The 19,506-nt window shown below is 41.7% G+C and overlaps 1 protein-coding gene across 50 annotated transcripts in view; it reads right to left on the reverse strand.

The window, feature by feature from the left end:
* FOXP1 (forkhead box P1) overlaps positions 1–19,506 on the reverse strand; it is a 521,641-nt gene that overhangs the window by 70,000 nt on the left and 432,135 nt on the right. The gene's annotated exons all lie outside the window — the stretch shown is intronic.

Below are 19,506 nucleotides of genomic sequence, written 5' to 3' on the forward strand. Positions count from 1 at the left end.
TCTAAATGAACAGAGAACTGTATGTGAAATTACAGTACGGATTCATGAAGCTAAACACATTGGGAGAAAGAACAGGCATGCTGTTTGAGCCAGATCATCATATTCACTCTTAATAACTGGAAAACACCTACCCATCTCTGGGATGTAGTGGAAAATGTCAGACAAATAGCTTCCTGTATCCTATACAGGACTTTGGTTCCAGGCCCAAACAAGACTTGGAGGGGATCTCATCTGCTGGAATTACTATCTGTTAGGTAGGTCAGTATTCAGAGCTGCAATCTGAGAATAATTTGGCAGGTGGTATACGCCTGTTGTTGGTGAAATAAATCTATTTTAAAATCAATATACCGGTTTAGACACAGGGGCAACTTTCACATACAATGGAATACACTCCCCACCACCACATGAAAAACAGGCTCTGGCTAGGAAACCCGACATGGATGGAGCAGCCCTGAACCGCTAAAGAAAATTAGGTTCATAACTAACAAAACTACTGAGAACGGCTCTCTCTATGTGCCACGTCCAGACAGTAAGAGCATATGCATAGGCTCAGGTGCGCTCCTGGCTCTAGACATAGAAAAGCGGTAGACTTCTAGCAGACTGTTCAAAGATTTAGAGATTAGCATTATCCTCTTGAATGGATGACAGTAGGGCTACCAGGGGGTCAGGGGAAACAGTGGAATACTTCTTGGTCAAAGGCAAGTCCATGTTCTCTGCCAACTGAAACTTCTGAACAATTCCCCAAGGACAGCCCTACATAGAATGTATTATAGCAGCCTAACCTTGAGGTCACTAAAGACATGACTATTCAAGTATGCACAATGGCAAACCACACTTTTCAGCACGCACGATAGCACAGCCTATACATTTTCTAGACCAAAACTGTTTTATAAGTGCACTACTGACTGAAAGAAATGGCATTGTTAGGTACCATCCTTACTGCATGTCAATGACTTGTAGAGTATGTGCTCATTTAATAAAGTATAAAGAGATTCATTTTTCCCTTCAATAGCTAGCACAGAATTAAAAAACAACAACAACCCTGAACTGTTCTTAATAGACTTATATCAATAAAAATACTGTTCTAAAAACATAAAGGCCTAATTATACTCTTAGACAGACCTTTAAAATTTCCGCACAACCTTCAGTGTCTATTCTATGATCCTCAAGAGGGTTGCAGAGAGTACAGCCTTGAATGGGTTTAGAAATGTAGTCTGAATTTTGTGACATGCTTTTTGTTGATACCAGTGAATCTGTCTTCACACAGCAACCCAAAGCAAAAATCAAATAAACAATTAATTTGGTATACCACCCTTAATCCAAAGATCTTAAGGAGCAGTTTTTACCACTGCCTCCTTCAAGCAGGCAGGGAACACTCCCTATTGCAGAGAGGCATTAATCACCACCCTGGCCCAGCCAGCTATCCCCTCCTACCTGCTAGTTTTTATCAGCCACAAGGGGCAAGGGTCAGGAGCCCAAGTGGTCATCCTGACCGATCCAAGTTATCTTGTCCACATTGTCAAGCCTTACTAACTGAAACCTATCCAACACAACAGGACTAGACAGTGCTCTGGAAACCCCCTGAGATTTAACTGTGTAGAAGTGGAGTCAAGATCCTGGTGGATGCTAGTGACTTTATCATCAAAATGCTTTGCAAACAAGTCACACCGAGCTGCTGCCAGTTCTGTCATCTCCTTCAGGCCAGACTGTAAAAGGCCCCACAGTACCTGGAAAAGCTCTGCTGGATGGCACAATGAGGATGCAATGGAGACAGTAAAGCATGCCTTCTTTGCTGCCTTCACTGCCACTAGGTAGGCTTGATGGTGAGCCTGTTTGTTTGAACTAAGCTCTGGAGTATACCAGCGAGCCAAATGGGCTCCACAAAGCAGCAGAGGGAGTGCTCAGAGCTATCATGTCAATAGCCCAAGCCATTAAGATGTTCCAAAGATCAGCCAGGGCTTCAACAGGAGCACCAGTCATATGAGCTGGAAAATCCCCCAGAGCCATCTGGAAACTTATTGGATCCATTTGGCCTCTGAGGGTGGACCATCCTGATAGGTCCCTAGCTTTGGTAGAGGGGGAAAAGTGCTGAAAGCCTAAATCTCAACAGGACGTGATCTGACAAGTACCATACTAAAGTCTAGTATCTTTAAAAATACAACACTGAATGTTGACCACATGTTGAGAACATATACTTGCAGTGCAGTCCTGTACATGTCTACTCTGAGTTCACCAACTGCAAGCAGAGTCAATCTCAAGGGCAGGATGACTCCTCACCCTAGAGAGGAGGTGAAAGGCTTCAAAGGAAGCTGCCTGTCAAGTCCATTGGGAAGAGTGATCCCTGCCATCAACAGAGAAGTGAATATTCCAGGCTAGGAATAGTTTGACCACTATAGTCCATGCATTGGTAAGCTTGAGGCTGAATTACTGCAATGCACTGTATGTGGGGCTGCCCTTTGGCCAGATTCAGAAGCTCCAACTGGTGCAGAATGTGGCAGCCAGACTGCTGATGGGGACACCCGGCTGACAACAAAGCACCACTTTAGCTAATGGGGCCTCCTGCTGCTGCCGCGCCGCCGGAGCATGATTTCTGTTCTCATCCTGAAGCAAAGTTCTTAACCCGAGGTACTATTTCTGGGTTAGCAGAGTCTGCAACCTGAAGTGTATGTAACCTGAAGCGTATGTATCCCGAGGTACCACTGTATATATCACTCCTTCTGTTGTTATGGTATAGCATAGAGGAAACACACTGTCATGTAAAAGTGCACAGCATTCCCAAGATATTTGTTACAAGATGTTTTGAACAGGCTAATAAGAATATTCATCTAATTTTCAAGAATGTGTTCAGCTAATGTCCTGTTAGTTTGCTTACAGAGACTCAGTTACTGGGCTATTTGAAACAGTTTAAAGACAGCAAGCTTGAGCAATCTGCCAAGGAAAAGATGGAGCAATGTCCTGTGTGCCTATCATTCGCTCTTTGTTGAAATGCATAGTTTTCTTGCCCATTATCCTCATCATCTCATTTTCTTTCCTCTTTCTGGTTCTAAAATCATGTTTAATTAGAGGATTTCACATCCCATCAGGATATCATATTCATGCAGAGACCCTGCCACTGGAATGATGGTAATTTAAATCTAGTGATTGTCAGCTTTGTTCTCCTTAAGAGGCTGAGCCCGTTGCTATTATTGGCACACACTATTGAGGTGGACAGCAGCCACAAAGAAACTTTGCACTTTCCTAGGATGACCATTGCATTGTAAGTACTGCATGTCATCTACTAAATTCAATGATAATCTCCACTGCCATTTGCCTTGTTAAAGTTAGGATCTCGTGGAGAGTTACAGACGCCACAACACAGCAGTCCTTGGTGTCCCATGTCTGGAAAACCTGGAGCTTGTTAACATAAAAGAAAAGATGTATAGCACAGAAACAGATTTATTTTAATTTATATTAATATTAATTACCTACCCTTCAACCCAAGGTGCCAGGGCAAGTTAGAACAATTAAAAGACAATTTTAAAAACAGTTTAAAACAACATGCAATCATGGAAATAAAGTGGGTCCAGATAGATAGATAGAGTAATGGAACGGGTTACTTCTGGGTTTCGCCACTCGTGCATGCGCAGGCACTCAAAATGATGCCAAGTGCATGTGCACAAGCAGCAAATCGCGACCCGTGCATGCGCAGACATGGGTTGCGTTCTGCTCATGTTGCGAACGGGGCTCCGGAATGGATCCTGTTCGCAACCAGAGGTACCACTGTAGACAGATAGTATCAAAGGCCAGGGTAAAAAGGTATGTACAATGAAGATATTAGAATCATAGAATTGTAGAGTTGGAAAGGGATTCTGATGATCATCTAGTCCAACCCCCTACAATGCAGGAATCTCAGCTAAAGCATCAATGACAGATGCCCACCCAACCTCTGCTTTAAAACCTTCCAGGAAGGAGAGTCCACCCCCTTCAGAGGGAGTCTGTTCCACAGCTGAACCATCAGAAAGCTCTTCTTGGTGCTTAGTCGGAATCTCCTTTCTTGTCGCTTGAATCTATTGGTTCGGGTCATACCCTCCGGAGCAGGAGAAAACAAGCTTGCTCCATCCTCCATGTGACAGTGCTTTAGATATTCCTCTCAGTCTCATCTTTTCCAGGTTAAAATACCCTTGATCATCTTGTTTGCCATCACTGGGATAAGTATTCAAGACTTGGGTAACAAATTACAATACAGTGGTACCTCGGTTTATGAACTTAGTCCCGAAGTCCGTTCTTAAACCGAAACCTTTCTTAAACCAGGAGTGCTTTCCCTAATGAGGCCTCCCGCTGCCAGTGCCCTTCCACCGTTCGAATTCTGTTCTTAGACCAAGGTAAAGTTCGCAAACTGGGACACAATTTTCGGTTTTGCAGAGTTCGTAAACCGAATCGTTCTTAAACAGGACTGCTCTTAAACCGAGGTACCACTGTATACAGAAACTGATTGGCAAAACAAATGCTTTCTTATCTGAATATAAATAGAACATAAAGCCCACGAATCATTCAAGAAAAAAATGCAATAAGGATGTAAATCTGAGAACAAGAATACTCCTGGGTTATGCAGCAACATTCCATCAACCCTAATAAAATAAAGGTTAAGGAAAACTTCTTTAAAATAATTCACCAAATAAAAATATGTCTATTTAAAAATAGTCCAAAGTGCTAGCAGGTGCCTTCAGATGCCTTCTAAAAGTCAGATAGTTGTTTATTTCCTTGGCATCTGATGGGAGGGTGATCCACAGGGCAGGTGCCACTACCGAGAAGGCCCTCTGCCTGGTTCCCTGTAATCTCACTTCTTGCAATGAGGGAACTGCCAGAAGGCCCTCAGAGCTGGATCTCAGTGTCGGGGCTGAACAATGGGGGGGGAGGGTGGAGTGGGGGGGAGACGCTCCTTCCGGTACACTGGGCCGAGGCCGTTTAGGGCTTTAAGAACAGCATAGTATGAGAAATGTACACAGTATTCGGTTTTTCTAAGGGCAGGTTCATCGCTTTATGTGTGCAACATGCAGGCGATGGTTTGCATCTGTGCATGAGTGGAACATCACAACTCCTGGCATCATATTGTCTCACATCAACTCAAAACATTATGCTTTTCAATGGAAGAAATTAAAACATTCAGCCTCTGATCTTAAAGAGCACAGGAATCAAGTGAAGAAGAATCAAGTATGCAATCATGTGCATAAGTAGTCCTGTTTAGGCATTAATCTGAAAGTACAGTGGTACCTCGGGTTAAGTACTTAATTCGTTCCGGAGGTCTGTACTTAACCTGAAACTGTTCTTAACCTGAAGCACCACTTTAGCTAATGGGGCCTCCTGCTGCTACCGCGCCGCCAGAGCACGATTTCTGTTCTCATCCTGAAGCAAAGTTCTTAACATGAAGCACTATTTCTGGGTTAGCGGAGTCTGTAACATGAAGCGTATGTAACTCGAGGTACCACTGTATGTGCACTCTATTCTCAACCCAAGTTAGCTCTTGGAAGTTGCTGCTTGCCATGGGAGGGAAGATCTCACTGGCATCCATGAAAGCTTCACTCCCAACACTAAACAGCTGCTTTAGTGATGCAGATCAGCCCCCCCAATGGCAGTTATATAAAGCTTCAACAGGTCTCCAAACTATGGATTTAACATACAGTTTTGACCTGAAAGCACCATAGCAAAACTGGGCAGTCAGTGGATGCTGCCAAAGAAACAGTAACATATATGAAAAAAGGCATTCCTTCTGATATTTTACTAAAGCCTAAACAACTCCAATTTCTTCGTACGTTTTTCATTGTGCCTGTAAAAGAGGAGTCAACTAATTTAAATTCCAACACCAATTTTAGGTGTGGATTCCTTTACCCATTTAATTGTATTGCATTTCCCCCTCCTCTGATCACTTCAGTTTTTATTTCAATTTGGTACCCAGGCACCTGGAATGCAGAGCACATTAGAAATACTTTGACAGGGAGAATTTAAGACCCAGAATTTTCTAGTCATTTCATTGCTAACTAATGAGAACAATTTCTTCTTCCTTCTCTTTTTAATGTCTCCTCATGTACTTACATACTATCATCATGGCCTCCCATAGCCTCTATTTTCCTAGGCTCTAGATATTTAATTCCCTTTAATCTTAGCTCATAGCCTATTCCCTTCAAACCCTTTATCATTCTGGTTGCTCACTTCGGTATTTGCACCACTATTCTTTTTTGTTGTAGAAATAAAAATGTTTCCTTCAGGTTTGTTCTTAGCATCCTAACTGGTGTCATTGGTGCTCTATATTTTATAATTGGAATAACAACTTTAAAAATGTATAAGAAGGTGATTAACACCAAAATCACATTAGCCTTTAATAAAAAGAAGGCACTGTAATTTCTCATCTTGCCTCCTCATACAATTGCTTCTTCCAAGCTGATGTTTCATTTTATACATGTATTTTGATTTTCAACTTCCTATCAGAACCACACTCTACTTATCCTTGTTAAATCTCATTTTATTCCTCTCTGCATAGTTCTCTAATTTATTCAGACAAAGTTGGATTGATTCGGTATCTTAGGATCACTTTATTCTAATTAAACTAACATTTTGCCTATTTTTCTCACTGATCTTTAACACAGAAATGCCTTATGCTCTTGAATATATGATTCATTTTGAGGACCAAAAAAAAGCAAGAAAGAAAAAAAAAGCAAAACTCTGGCCCTTGTTCAACAGGATTCTTTAGAAGGGGGGGGGCGGGGAACATATGTCTAACTTTAAGCAAATGAGTAATCCCATTAAATTTTGTAGTATGCATATGTCTGAACTTAAACACCTGCTTGTACATCAGACTGAACTGGAGAACAGCACAAAATGGTCATACACTGTATACAATATTTTCTACTGCACCTTAAATGATAGGAGGGCCCGATTCTGCCAGCACTCCAGAGAGTAACAGAGCAGCAGCATTAAAAGAGATGAAAAAGCCCCAATGTCTATGCAATGAGTCGTCAAATGGGAATCATTCCCCCAAAATCCAACCACGGTACAAGATCTATTATTTTAAAGGCAGGGCTTAAAAAAACACACAATCCCATCTAGGTCCCATTAGAGAAGAACTAAAGTGGTGCAGCAGGGATAATTGGTGGACCACACTCAGAATTAAAAAGAAATTAACTGTATTGTTCTGTACACAGAAGTCCTACCATTTTCCTACAGCAGCAATCACATCAGCTCAGGAATCAGCCACTCCCCCCCCCCCACTTTGTTCCTCTCCTGCTGGTCTTTGCTCCTCACTCTTCATAAGTGCAACACGAGAGGAATGAAAAATGCATAGCAAGACGACACCATCAAGCAGGTGTATGACATGCTTTCCTTCATTTGCACGTTATAAAAAGCGATCCGATTCCATAGGACACCAGAGTCTCTATTTCTTCAGAAAACCAGCTGAATCATACAGGTAGTGTAAATATCATATGCTATTGCAGGTGCTGTGCTTTCTATTTGTTTGTGTTTATCTAAACAGCATAACAAATAATCACGCAAACACAGAACAACATTTGGCATGATAATGGCAATGTGGGACGCAGGAGCAACCACCCAGTTTTGCTGTTTTGCAAATTTTTAAAACCTTTTCTTGATATTTTTTTTAACACATCCTTCATGTTCTTCATTAAGAAATCCCTTTGACTATGTGTTTTTTTCCTACTCTGCTGTTGGATCCGTACTGCACCCCGGAAAGGGTTTTATCACTGGATGCCAAGATGTTTTCTAGAGGCTTCTGTGGAGATCACAATCAGACACAGGAAAAAGTTGAAATGAGGAGGAAAGGCAAAACACACAATTTCTTGTCTCTCCTTCTTTAATGAAAAACAAAGGCCAAATTTGTTCCAGACAGTTTTTCACCTCAAATCTAAATAAATCTATTTTGAGTTAAATTCCACTGATTTCAACGGAAACTACTTGTACAGAAGCACTCTCCCCCCCCCTTTTTTCAAACTACAGGCAATTTTGGTTAAGGAACAGCAGCTTCCAGGAGGCAATGATGAAGACCTAGAAACAGCACCAGTCACCTTTGACTTGCTAAACTGTATTTTCCTTTACACATGTGCCTTTACACATGCACCCAAAGTACATTATCTATTTAAGACATGAAAGACATAAACACACAACCTTCAGAGATCTAACAAAATACAGTGGTACCTCGGGTTACATACGCTTCAGGTTACATACCCTTCAGGTTACAGACTCCGCTAACCCAGAAATATTACCTTGGGTTAAGAACTTTGCTTCAGGATGAGAACAGAAATCGTGTTCTGGCGGCGCGGCGGCAGCAGGAGGCCCCATTAGCTAAAGTGGTGCTTCAGGTTAAGAACAGTTTCAGGTTAAGTACGGACCTCCGGAACGAATTAAGTACTTAACCCGAGGTACCACTGTACTTCAACTTTTGGGGCACTCGTACGCTTCAAGATGAGTTGTGTTAAAGCAGGGGTGAGGGACCTATGGTTCTTCCAAAATTGTTGGATTACCATTCCTGTAATTCCTGACCAATGCTCATGCTGGCTGGGGCTGATGGGAGCTGCTTAATCCAACAATACCTGGAAGGTGACAAGTTTCCCAGCCCTGACTTACAGTGTATAAGTCAAGGTAGATCTGCTCTGATGGGGTAGCTGCTTTAATTACTCCTAGGTCTGCTTTGCTCATGCCTAAAAGCAGGGCATACTGGGTTCAGGTATAGAGGGTTCTACATTGAAGGTGTGAATGGGTAAGGCTTGCATGGCAAAACTCGGCCCTCCAGCTGTTTTGGGACTACAGTTCCCATCATCCCTAACCACTGGGTCCTGTTAGCTAAGGATGCTGGGAGTTGTAGTCCCAAAACAGCTGGAGGGCCAAGTCTGGCCATGCCTGGGGTATGGGGAGCTGATCCCTGATCCCTCCCCTTTCTGCAGTCCATCACTTTAGGCACCCTAGCTCAGACTGGAAGAAAGCTAAGCAGGTAGGGGCTGAAGCCATGGAGCATAGAGAGTTAAGGCAGTAGGAGGGGCAGGACTCATCTCCCCTTCTCTTCTGAACACCTTTCGATCTTAAAATTAGAAAATCTTACTTTATAACATGAATGGGGTAAACCTCATGAATAACCAAAGTACTGACTGTGTCACGATTAAGTTTGGCTCTAAACAACCAGAGATACCCTTTGAGACTAAAAGCCTGGTAACCACGAACTGGTATGTGATCAAATAACAACCTGCTTAGTTAACCCTGCAGTACTAGGGAAAAATACACACAAACAAACACGAAAGGAAAACAAACAAATAGAAAAATAAACCTGGCAAGATTCAGGAATTTTCTTGGATATTTAAGAATTACACACACACACACCTTGGATTCTCTAACAAAAGGAAGTGCATATAGCATAGGTTGCTGAGAGTTACAATTTTCCTTTTCACACTACATTGACCACAGCACCCACAGGCACAGCTACAATGTCTTTTCTGTGAATGGGACAGATTGCCATATGGACGCAGACACTGAACAAGCTGTACCACTCCTGGCGACAAGAGCCTAGGGGACTGTCCTATATTAGCACCACCTGCGCTATGCTCTGGATTTGAAATGGCATTTAAAGAGCCATCAGAACCGTTAGCCTTAAATGCGCATGCGGACAGACACACTTTGAAATTCAGATTTAAAAGAAATGTTCCAGCAAGCGTCTCTATTCCTTTAGGCACCTTCCTAAAGGAGCAGCTCTTTCTTTTGTTTACACCAGTCAGAAAAAGACAACATCCAACAGGTATAAGCAATTCTGTGCTCCGAGAATGTAATCTATTATTTACAGTTTTAATTTCTTATTCCATATGCTTTTGTGTAAGCTCATTTGGTATAAAATAGGACTGCAAGGAGAGTACCTACTAAATACTAATATTAGCCCTTCTCAAATAACCGCCAGAAACAGAATCGAACTCTAGAAAATCAAGGAAATCAAGGAAAAGACACTGGGTGATATCCAACTTGAAGCACAATCCTAACCATGTCTACTCAGAAGGGAGTCCCATTGAATTCAATGGGGGTTATTTTATTAACAAGTTCTAGGATTAATGGATCATGTTTATACTGCTTAAAAGTCGTCCAGTTGTTCTGAAGTCATTATTTTAAAGTCTACAATTCTGATACATTAAAAATCAATAGGGTTTTCACCATTGATTTCTACAGGAACAGGATTGCACCCTGAAACAGAATACGTAATATACATGCTACAGTGTTAAACAGAAATCACCTTTAGAAGTGTGATTCATAGCTATTAAGCTTATTTAAATTATTTCCCTGTTTCCTCAGAGGTTTGTCCGGGTTTTGTTTAGTTTTTCTGGCTGCCCTGCTCTTTTTTTGAAAAGTTAACGTGTCTCGACACAACCAGTGAAAATGGTTAAACTGCATGCAAATAAAAATGAAAGGCATATTTCTTCTCATGCTTTTAAAATTGTCTTATTTCCGTTTCACAGTTCAGCCGAAGTCAAGCACTTGGAACATCACATTGATTTACTTGAGGGGGTTAAGCAAATGTTGAAATCTCTCCAGTTTGGGGGGGGGGGGGTTGTCATAAAATTGTGTAACACTGAGCGGATTGTGCCCATGTAATCTAGTTCTGCAATGGATGGGGTTACAAAACATTTGTCTCCACAGATAACATTGCTTGTTTGCAAATTTGGCTGGAGAGCTAAATCAGATTTATGTATACACAATAGCTGTAAGCCACCAGCAACCAGTATGCAAAAACACCAGCAAGTTATATTAGAGACACATGTAAGTATCTTAGTGGCAAGAAAAGGGTGGCAATATACAAAGCACTCAGATATCTGTTGGCCAGATGGAAGTATAAAACAATACATATGCTAAAATTTGGAAAAGTTCTGTTCAGCGTCTGCCAAGATTCACCCAGTCTATTTAAAGTGCCTTTGGATATACTGCTTTGGATAGAGTGCTTAGAAAATGGAATAAATGATCATTATTACATCTGACCAGAAACCAGTGAACCATTCCAGTTCAGAAGTTTTCTAGTGTCAGGTCAGATTCCTGAGAACTATAAAGTGACAAACCTAACACTCTCATCCGAAGAACAGCCACGTGATGTAAGAAGCAATTACAGACTGGTTAGCTTAACATCACTTGAGGATGCAAGGTGGGAGGAAGGGGAAAGGAGGGGTGGGAATGACAATGCACAATTTTGCAGAATTCAACATGGGAATGCACTAGAACGCCTAATGTGATTAAAGGTTTTCAACATGGACTGATGAGAAAGAGGTCAGTTGTAACTAATTTGTTGGAGATCTTGAGAGATATGATTGCCATGCTAAAAGGTAAGCTGGTGGAGAAGTGAGCTGGTGGGAGACATTATGAAATAATAATTTAGCTGACTGAGAATATAAATGTTTTGAAAAAGGTTTGTAAACTTTAAAAAAAAATAGCAATGAAACACCTATGGGAAACAGAAAGAGGTAGGTTCGTAATTCAAAAAAGATGATCCAACTCTAGAAAATGAAAGTGATTGGAAAAGTAAAAATCATTTGTTCAAGAGCTAGTGAGGATCATAGAAACATAGGCTGGGTTTCTAGACTCTTACATCACCTTGGTCAGCCTGCACATTCTCCAGCTTATCAATATCCTCCTTAAATTGTGGCACCCGGAACTGGACATACAATTCCAGGTGCAGTCTGACCAAGGCAGAATAGAGCGGTACTACTGTATTACTATCACAGAATAGAGTGGGCATTTGTTTTATTATGGCAACATTGAGAAGGCATTTTAATGAAGTGCCCAATGCTTAACCATGAGTTAGTATTCTGAGAATGAGCCACAGTGCCACACAGGCTCTTGAGCTCTCCCTCTCTCTTCTCTCTCCAGTGTGGACATGAAGAAGAGATTGGGAACTCCTCCTTCTGCATTATGCCCAAATCCTAAATTGTGATTAATCTATGATCCATGAAAACAAGCCAGCTTTCTTATATTGGCTTTGGTGGCTTGTTTCCACTGTGGCTTGCTTTTACTGCCCATAGTTAAAGATTAACTGCAGTTTGTACTGTTAAGCCATGGTTTAGCACAGCATTCCTGCTCCCTGCTGGAAAATGTTTGCACCTGTCAAACTATCAAACAAGGGGCAGGGATGTACCAACTAAGTTTTACACACAGTAGATGCACTGAAATTAGTGAACCTAAATTAGTATTGTGTATTAACTTCAGCTGGGCCTCCTCTGAGTAGGACCAGCATTGGATGCAACCCACAGTCTCAACCCAACTTCATGAAGTGAAACAATTGTTGCAAAGATTTGTACCAAGTGGTGGGATTTATGTACAGTGGTGCCCCGCAAGACGAATGCCTCGCAAGACGGAAAACCTGCTAGACGAAAGGGTTTTCCGTTTTTCGATGCGCTTCGCAGGAGGAATTTCCCTATGGGCTTGCTTCGCAAGACGAAAATGTCTTGCAAGTCTTGAGATTTTTTTTCGCTCCCCACCCCCTTTTGCTAAGCCGCTAAACCGCTAATAGCCTTTTAGCAGCTAATCCGCTAATCCTTTAATAGCCGCTAATAGCCGCTAAACCGCTAATAGCGCTAATCCGCTAAGCCACTAATAGGGTTGCTTCGCAGGACAAAAAAACCGCTAGACGAAGAGACTCACAGAACGAATTAATTTCGTCTTGCGAGGCACCACTGTATTTTTTGCATAAATAACGAGGCAAACCTCAGCAGATGCTTTTTGGTCAGCACAGAATTCTAAGGCCCACAGAATATGGTAAAATAATTCAGAAGTCATGTTTATAGAGGCATCTCCTCTATATATTAAAAGACAATGCAATTTATGTCTAACTCCTGATTTCTCCCCCTGGTGCACAATTTGGTGGCCATGCTGCTCACCAAGGTGAAACGGTTCGAGCATATTACCCCGATCCTGACCTGACTGCACTGGCTGCCATTTCGTTTCCAGGCCCAATTCAAAGTGCTTGTTTTGAACAGTCTTAAACAGCTCAGGACCGCAGTACCTCAAGGACTGCCTCCTCCCATATGAACTGGCCCAGACCCTGTGATCATCATCTGAGGCACTGCTTCGTGCATCTCCCCCACAAGAGGTCTGGAGGGCGGCAACACGGGAATGGGCCTTTTCTGCAGTGGCTCCTCATTTATGGAATGCTCTTCCTAAGGAAGCTTGCGTGGCGCCTTCATTACATATCTTTAGACGCCAGGAAAAAACGTTTCTCTATAGAGAGAGGGCCTTTTGCTGATTAACATTCTATGTCCTTTTAAATGTGGCTGTTATTGGTTTGTTTTTGTTTATGTATTTTGTGTTTTCATTTTGTGGCTTTTTTTTGCTGTGAACCACCCCGTGATCTTTGGATGAAGGGTGGTATTCAAACAACAACAACAACAACAACAACAACAGAACAAAGCTTCTTATTTGCCGCTTTGCTAGGTGTTAAGTTCTTCTGTAGCAGAAAACCAAATGCTGAAAAGATGAGAGGTTTGCATACTACTTAATGGCTTTGCTTTTGCTTACTCTTTGTGAACGCAAGTATCTATAGCTTTGCCATTTCCCTTAGGATAGAAATGACTGAGGTAGGTTTACTGCATTGAGTGAATTTATATGTATGTATATAATCAGCACAATAAACATTATTAAATTGTCTGAGCAAAATCCAAGCCTGGAAACATGCAGTCAGAGCGTAACGCTAACGACGCCGAACGCTCATGACTGCACAGGGGAAAGAATCTTAACAAGCCTTGATTTCAGCTTTGGCATCCGCCTCACAAATTGCACGAAAATGTTCTCCTTTTAACAGTGTTGAATATTGATAAATGTCTCTACACAGCACAACAGGGAAGTTGGTCTCTACTGGCAATCTTTACCAAAGTGTGTTTTTCCCCCTTCTCTGTACTCAAGGGTTTACCCTGAATGATTTAATTATAATTTTCCTTGTGTAAGACAAATTAAAGAGGAGAGTAGGAGTGTCATGCCAAGGCAGATTATTTATCTCCTTAACAGATTGCTGTGCGCCAAGCCTCAGAGCTGCTGCCACCACTGACGTCGCTTAACGAAATTCGGGTGCAATGTGGGACAAAGGAGGGGGACACAAGATACAGCGGAAGACAAAAAAAATTTAAAAAGCCCCAGAAAAACTGAAAGCATTAACTCAGTATTTCTAGAATGAATTGTATCACTTCCCTGCCAGAGAAAATTTAAACAGGAAGGTTTGGATGTTTGTTGCTTCTTTTTTAATGCAAGGGTTTGTGGGGTTTTATTGGGGTTTTAATTAGAGGCACACTTAACATGGAGCACAGGAAGTTAAGGCATGGAAGTGGCCTTATAGCAAGCCAGACCAATGGGTCCATCTAGGTCAGTATTGTCTGCACTGACTGACAGTGGCTTCCTGGGGTTTCAGACAGGAGTCAGTTTCAGCTGACTGACTAAAACTATGCACCCTGAATGCTCATATGTTTTACACTGCGGGGGAGGGGGATTTAAAATTCTCAAAGTTTAAAATTTTTGAGGTTAAATTTACGTGGGGTTTTTTTAGATTAAATTTCTGTTTTAAATTTTGCATGTTGTATATTTTATTGTTGTGAGCCACTTTGAGACCTACATGATGGAAAGTGGGGGACATATACATATATATTCCACACACACACACACAGGGACCTGGGCCCCTGAAGCTCCTTCAGTTGCACGAACCTCTCCGAGTTCTTGGAAGTTTTTCTCTGAGTCTCCTGGTCTACTTTATGATAGATGAATACAACCCAGTGTGTTTTAACTATGCAGCCCACTTAAAAAACCCAGCCAGATGGGTGGGGTATAAATAAAATATAACAACAACAATAACAACAACTCCTCTAACGTGAGTTATGGCACTTTTTTTAGTAATAATACAGGGCTGAATCATTTGGTTTTCATTTTGGGTAAACTCACTCAGCTTTGTAACACTGCCCATAAGTTTCCATATACCCTAAATATTACTAGCTGAAAACAAAAACCTTCCTAGAAGTACTGCTTGCTCTTAACACATGACACTGGTCCTTTTTTTTAGTCATTTGCAGTAAAAATATATACATTGAAGATACAGGAAACAGTCAAACACATTCAGAACTACATCACAAGACTGTTTAAATAAGCAGCAGTTAAATTCAGAAACACATTTTGACCTCGTTACAATCTGGAGGTACAGTCCTTTTTCATGGTACATCACAATAATTTAGCTTCAACATGACAAATGAAACCAGAACAACTTGGTAACTAGAGCTCAAATGAAGGTTCATATACTTGTCACTCTCAATGCTATTCTGAAAAGTGGGAAAGGGAGGGGGGAAACTAGTTCCATAGTTGGCTTAGCTAACTTCTATAGTAGCCAGCAGACGATTAGTATTTAAAGAAACCAAATAGTGTAGAGTAACAGATGTGGGATCTGCAACAGAAAGTTGCCCTCCTGAGTGCTCCTGATCAGGGTTCCAGCCAGCCAGCCATTCCCTCCACCACAATAAATACTGTCTTTTGTTTTCTACCTCCATATGCCATTTCCCCTTCCAAAGGGCAGTCAGTATTCCACTGCCACTGAGAATGCTGTCTTCCTTGCACTGTTTTCTAATGTCCTCCCCACTGCAGAATTTTCCCCAATAAGGACTTTTTATACTTTTGCAAACCTCAGGGTTTCCCCAAGTCTGGCGATACCTCCTCTCTTGTGGGAGGGTAGTGCTGTTTTGACTACACTAGCAACAAAATTCACACCTGAACATTAGAAATATACAGAATGACAGAAAGTGATAGCCAGACCTTTCCTGCCCCCCGAACAGGTGCAGTTGTCATCATTTTCAATTTATCCACTTGTTTTCTCCAGCCGCTATTACTCACCCTGAACCTTAGCTGGTTAATCTTCATTCCTAAAACGTGGGCTGTGTGTTTCCCTACTCTCCTTGTTTCTCATTTTCTACGTCTTTTCTTAGGCAATCCTGCATTTCTATGAGTTTTCCCCCAAACCAGTTTGGTTCTGAACAAACTGACTGCATTTTAAGCTGGCAATGTGTACATAGCTTTAGTTACATTTGATGAACCAAATACTTTTTCAGTTGAACTAGCCAGGACAGGTGAGCTTGCTGCGCAGGCCATATCCTAATCATGCCGTTTAGTTGATTTCCACAAAGAACTGAACTGCAAAACCTAGACAAAAGTACTATGCCCTGGGACATTTTTTCCAAAGTCAGGTAGCCTTTGCACTTAGGGAAGACGGTGATTTATCTCTATTTACTTCCAAGGATCAAGCCTACAACCTTCTCCCCTCCCAAAACTCCACCATCACTGAAACACAAAAACCTCTCTTGCTGCATCTTGTTGAAAATAATTGACCTCCCATCAAATGAAGTCACTTGTTTAATTGAGGCTATTTATTTATTTTGAATTTATACTCCACCTTGTCATCTGAAGATGCCAAAGGCTGCTAACAAAACTCAGAAAGCAGTACTAAAGCAACAAAATCAAATTATTAAAATAAAAGTGGGAAAGGCACACAGAATATGGCAGGTAAAAGTAAACTAACCAGTTAAATTAAAAAAACTCTCATGGGAACAAATGCATGTTCTAAAGGAGATTTAAAAAAAAAAAAAACCCATCAAAAGGAACACAATTAAGATTTCCTGGGACAGAGAGTTCCACAAGGTTTTCTCTCCCATGTTCCTGCTAACCTTGGCCTCAGATACAAGTAGAATATGCAAGAGAACCTCCACTGCCAACCTGAAAGGACTGGCAGGTTCTTATGGGAAGAAAATTTATTCATAGTGTCCTGGTCCCAAACTGTTAAGGCCTTTAAAGGTAATTGACTCCAGAGGGAATTGACTCCAGAGGGAAATCAGGAACCAGTGCAACTGGAATAGAAAAGGAGTCATGCGATCCAGTGGACCTGTCCCTGCAGAATTTTTTTAGCATCAGAAAATATTAACAGCCGGTGTTTCCGAACAATTTCCAAATACATCTCCATGTTCCAGTAAACAAAATAAAAGGTTCTCAGGGTACTTATGTCACTAGGGCCAGCTCTGCTTTCTGTAGGAATGGGCACAGTTGATTCACCAGGCTAAACTAAGGAAAGGAATCCTTAGCCATGGCTGCTACATGGAAGCAGCAGTGCTCAATGCAGGAGCACTCTGCAGGATATGACCCTAATTTTTCAGAGGGAGTGTAACTCTTACCCAAAAAGGCAACAGCCCTACTCCAGGAATCAAGTTCCATCCACCAATCCCTCGAGTTGGGTTGCAGCAGAGTCACTAGCAATGCACTCCAATGTCTAACAACAGCAAGAGGGGCTGAGAGTTTGCTTGAGAGCATTATTCAATAATAATAATAATAATGATGATGATAATAATAGTTTTATTTGTACCCCGCCCTCCCCGGCCAGTGCCGCTTCTGGACATATAACAGCTGGAGAAAACTCCTCCAGAGCACCCCAACTGAGTGTTGTTTCTCTATCCTCCTTCCACCTAGGTGACAGTCTAGCAGAGAGAAAAGAAACTGCTCATTCACAGAGATTCAGTATAAGGCTGACCAGGACGTGGGCGGGGGGCCTGGAGGGATGTTGCTGCTGCGCTCTCCTCTCCCCCAGCCTCTGGCACCGGGAAGAATCCTCCTGCTAAGATCCAGCTCAAGGCTGCATGTAGGGGGTGGACTAGGGTACCCGCTCCTGTATCTTATTGTTCATCAGCAATTCTCTTTGGAGAACGAGTGCAAGCAAGAGACGCAAGCTACTTCCTAAGGCTCCGAGTCAATGCCACATTCAAAGAGCTTCTTCAGAGCTGCTACCTTCAATCGTCAGTGTTTTCACCCTTTCTTTTACACCCTGAAAACATCTCTGTTGACATTAATCTTCCAGCCGCTTTCTCTCCTGCCCTCTTCTCAATCTGTTAACCTCAGCCCTTAGCTTGTAATATCACTGACACATTGCCTGACTACTTAAATAAGGAGCTTTTTTAAAAAGAGAGAGGGAGGGAGGGTGAGAAAAAAAGATAGCATTGCTGTAAACTCTGGATGGTGCTTTCGAGAGCAGCTTCTAAATGGGCACTCGCCCGTAGCTACAGAAGCAGAAGCAGGTTCACAAACAGGGGTCCCACTTCTCATTTTAGTTCAGATCAGGGAATGCTACTCGTCGATGTGCTATGGAAGGTATTATACACTGCCCTCAGCTTGCTGCTAGTGACTGGGGTCTGGAGGGAAGGTTGATTTTCTCCATTGCATGTGGCTGCCCTCTTGAGCTTACTTGCTCTGTCAGCGCCCCCAGCAGTCAGGGCACTCCCTCTCTCTCTCTGAAGGTGAAGAAAGAATCCCTGGATAGTAATTAGGATAAATGAGAGAGAAGGTGCCTTCCTCTATTGCAGGTGGCCTTGAACATCTTAGCCTTGCTCGCCCAGTTCTTCATTTAGAATAAGAGAATAAAGTGATTTCGGTGTTGTTACTAAAATAAGAGCCAGTAGAATAAGCTCCCAGTCGTTCATCCAAATGGTGAAAGGGTATGGATAGATGTGCCCATTTTTTTCCTTCTCCTGCCATGAATTTACTGCCTGTTCAGTTGCAGATCTCCGAGATTCAATTCTCAGTCTGTAAAATGGGGGCAACAGTGACCAAGAAGAGGTGAACTTTCCAGTCACCTGCTATGGATTCACTATCAGAGACTTCCATGGTAACATTACTGCAGGAGAAAACTATGATTGGAGAATAGAGTAAATGGGCAAAAGGAGGGCATTTAAATACAACCTGTATATTTCCGTATCTTGTTCATTTAAAACAAAATATATATTTAAGGCTCAAACTAAAGTATGAAATAGGTAAATTAAGTTAAATTAAACTCAAAATGTCCATTCATACTAAAAAAGTAATCTTGCAATGAAACTGCTCCTAAATATTTTATAATGACTACTAAAAAGGAAATATTTCCCAGTCCTGTTTTTTCAGAAAAAGCTTCATATTCAGATAAGGTTACCTGAAACAAACACTCCCCTTGTACCCTAGATAGCATTCTTTCTCAAACCTTCATCTGCTTCCCTGAATACTCAGAAATATTCTTTTTTAAAACAGACAAATAAATAAAAAGCTGGTGAAAAACATCTAAACAAGCAGAGTTTTATGTGTCATATGACACCTAGGCAGGCACCACACTGCCTGACAAAGCAGCAACAGAAACCTTAAGTGCCTTAGTCGGCATTCTTCAGCACATACTATGCCTCCTCTTCTTATGGACAGAGGTAATTCAATCATGCTGCTGCGAACTGATGGTGCCAACCTCAAACGCGCCAAAGAGAAGGGAAGCTACCCAAAGCTTGAACCCTCTTCCACTCTGAGCCATTTATCTTTTTATATTTTGATGGACTCAAAAAGGGTTTTTAAAAAATTGTTCTACTGAACACTAATAAATGATACTGTGCACGTGTATTACAAAATTCATTAGAGGTTAAGGCTGCATTATTATTTTTTCGTTTGATAAAATAAAGAATTGGGACAAAGTTTGTTTTCAAATTT

Source organism: Podarcis tiliguerta (assembly GCF_965153285.1).
Source record: "Podarcis tiliguerta genome assembly, chromosome: 2".
NCBI lineage: Eukaryota > Metazoa > Chordata > Lepidosauria > Squamata > Lacertidae > Podarcis > Podarcis tiliguerta.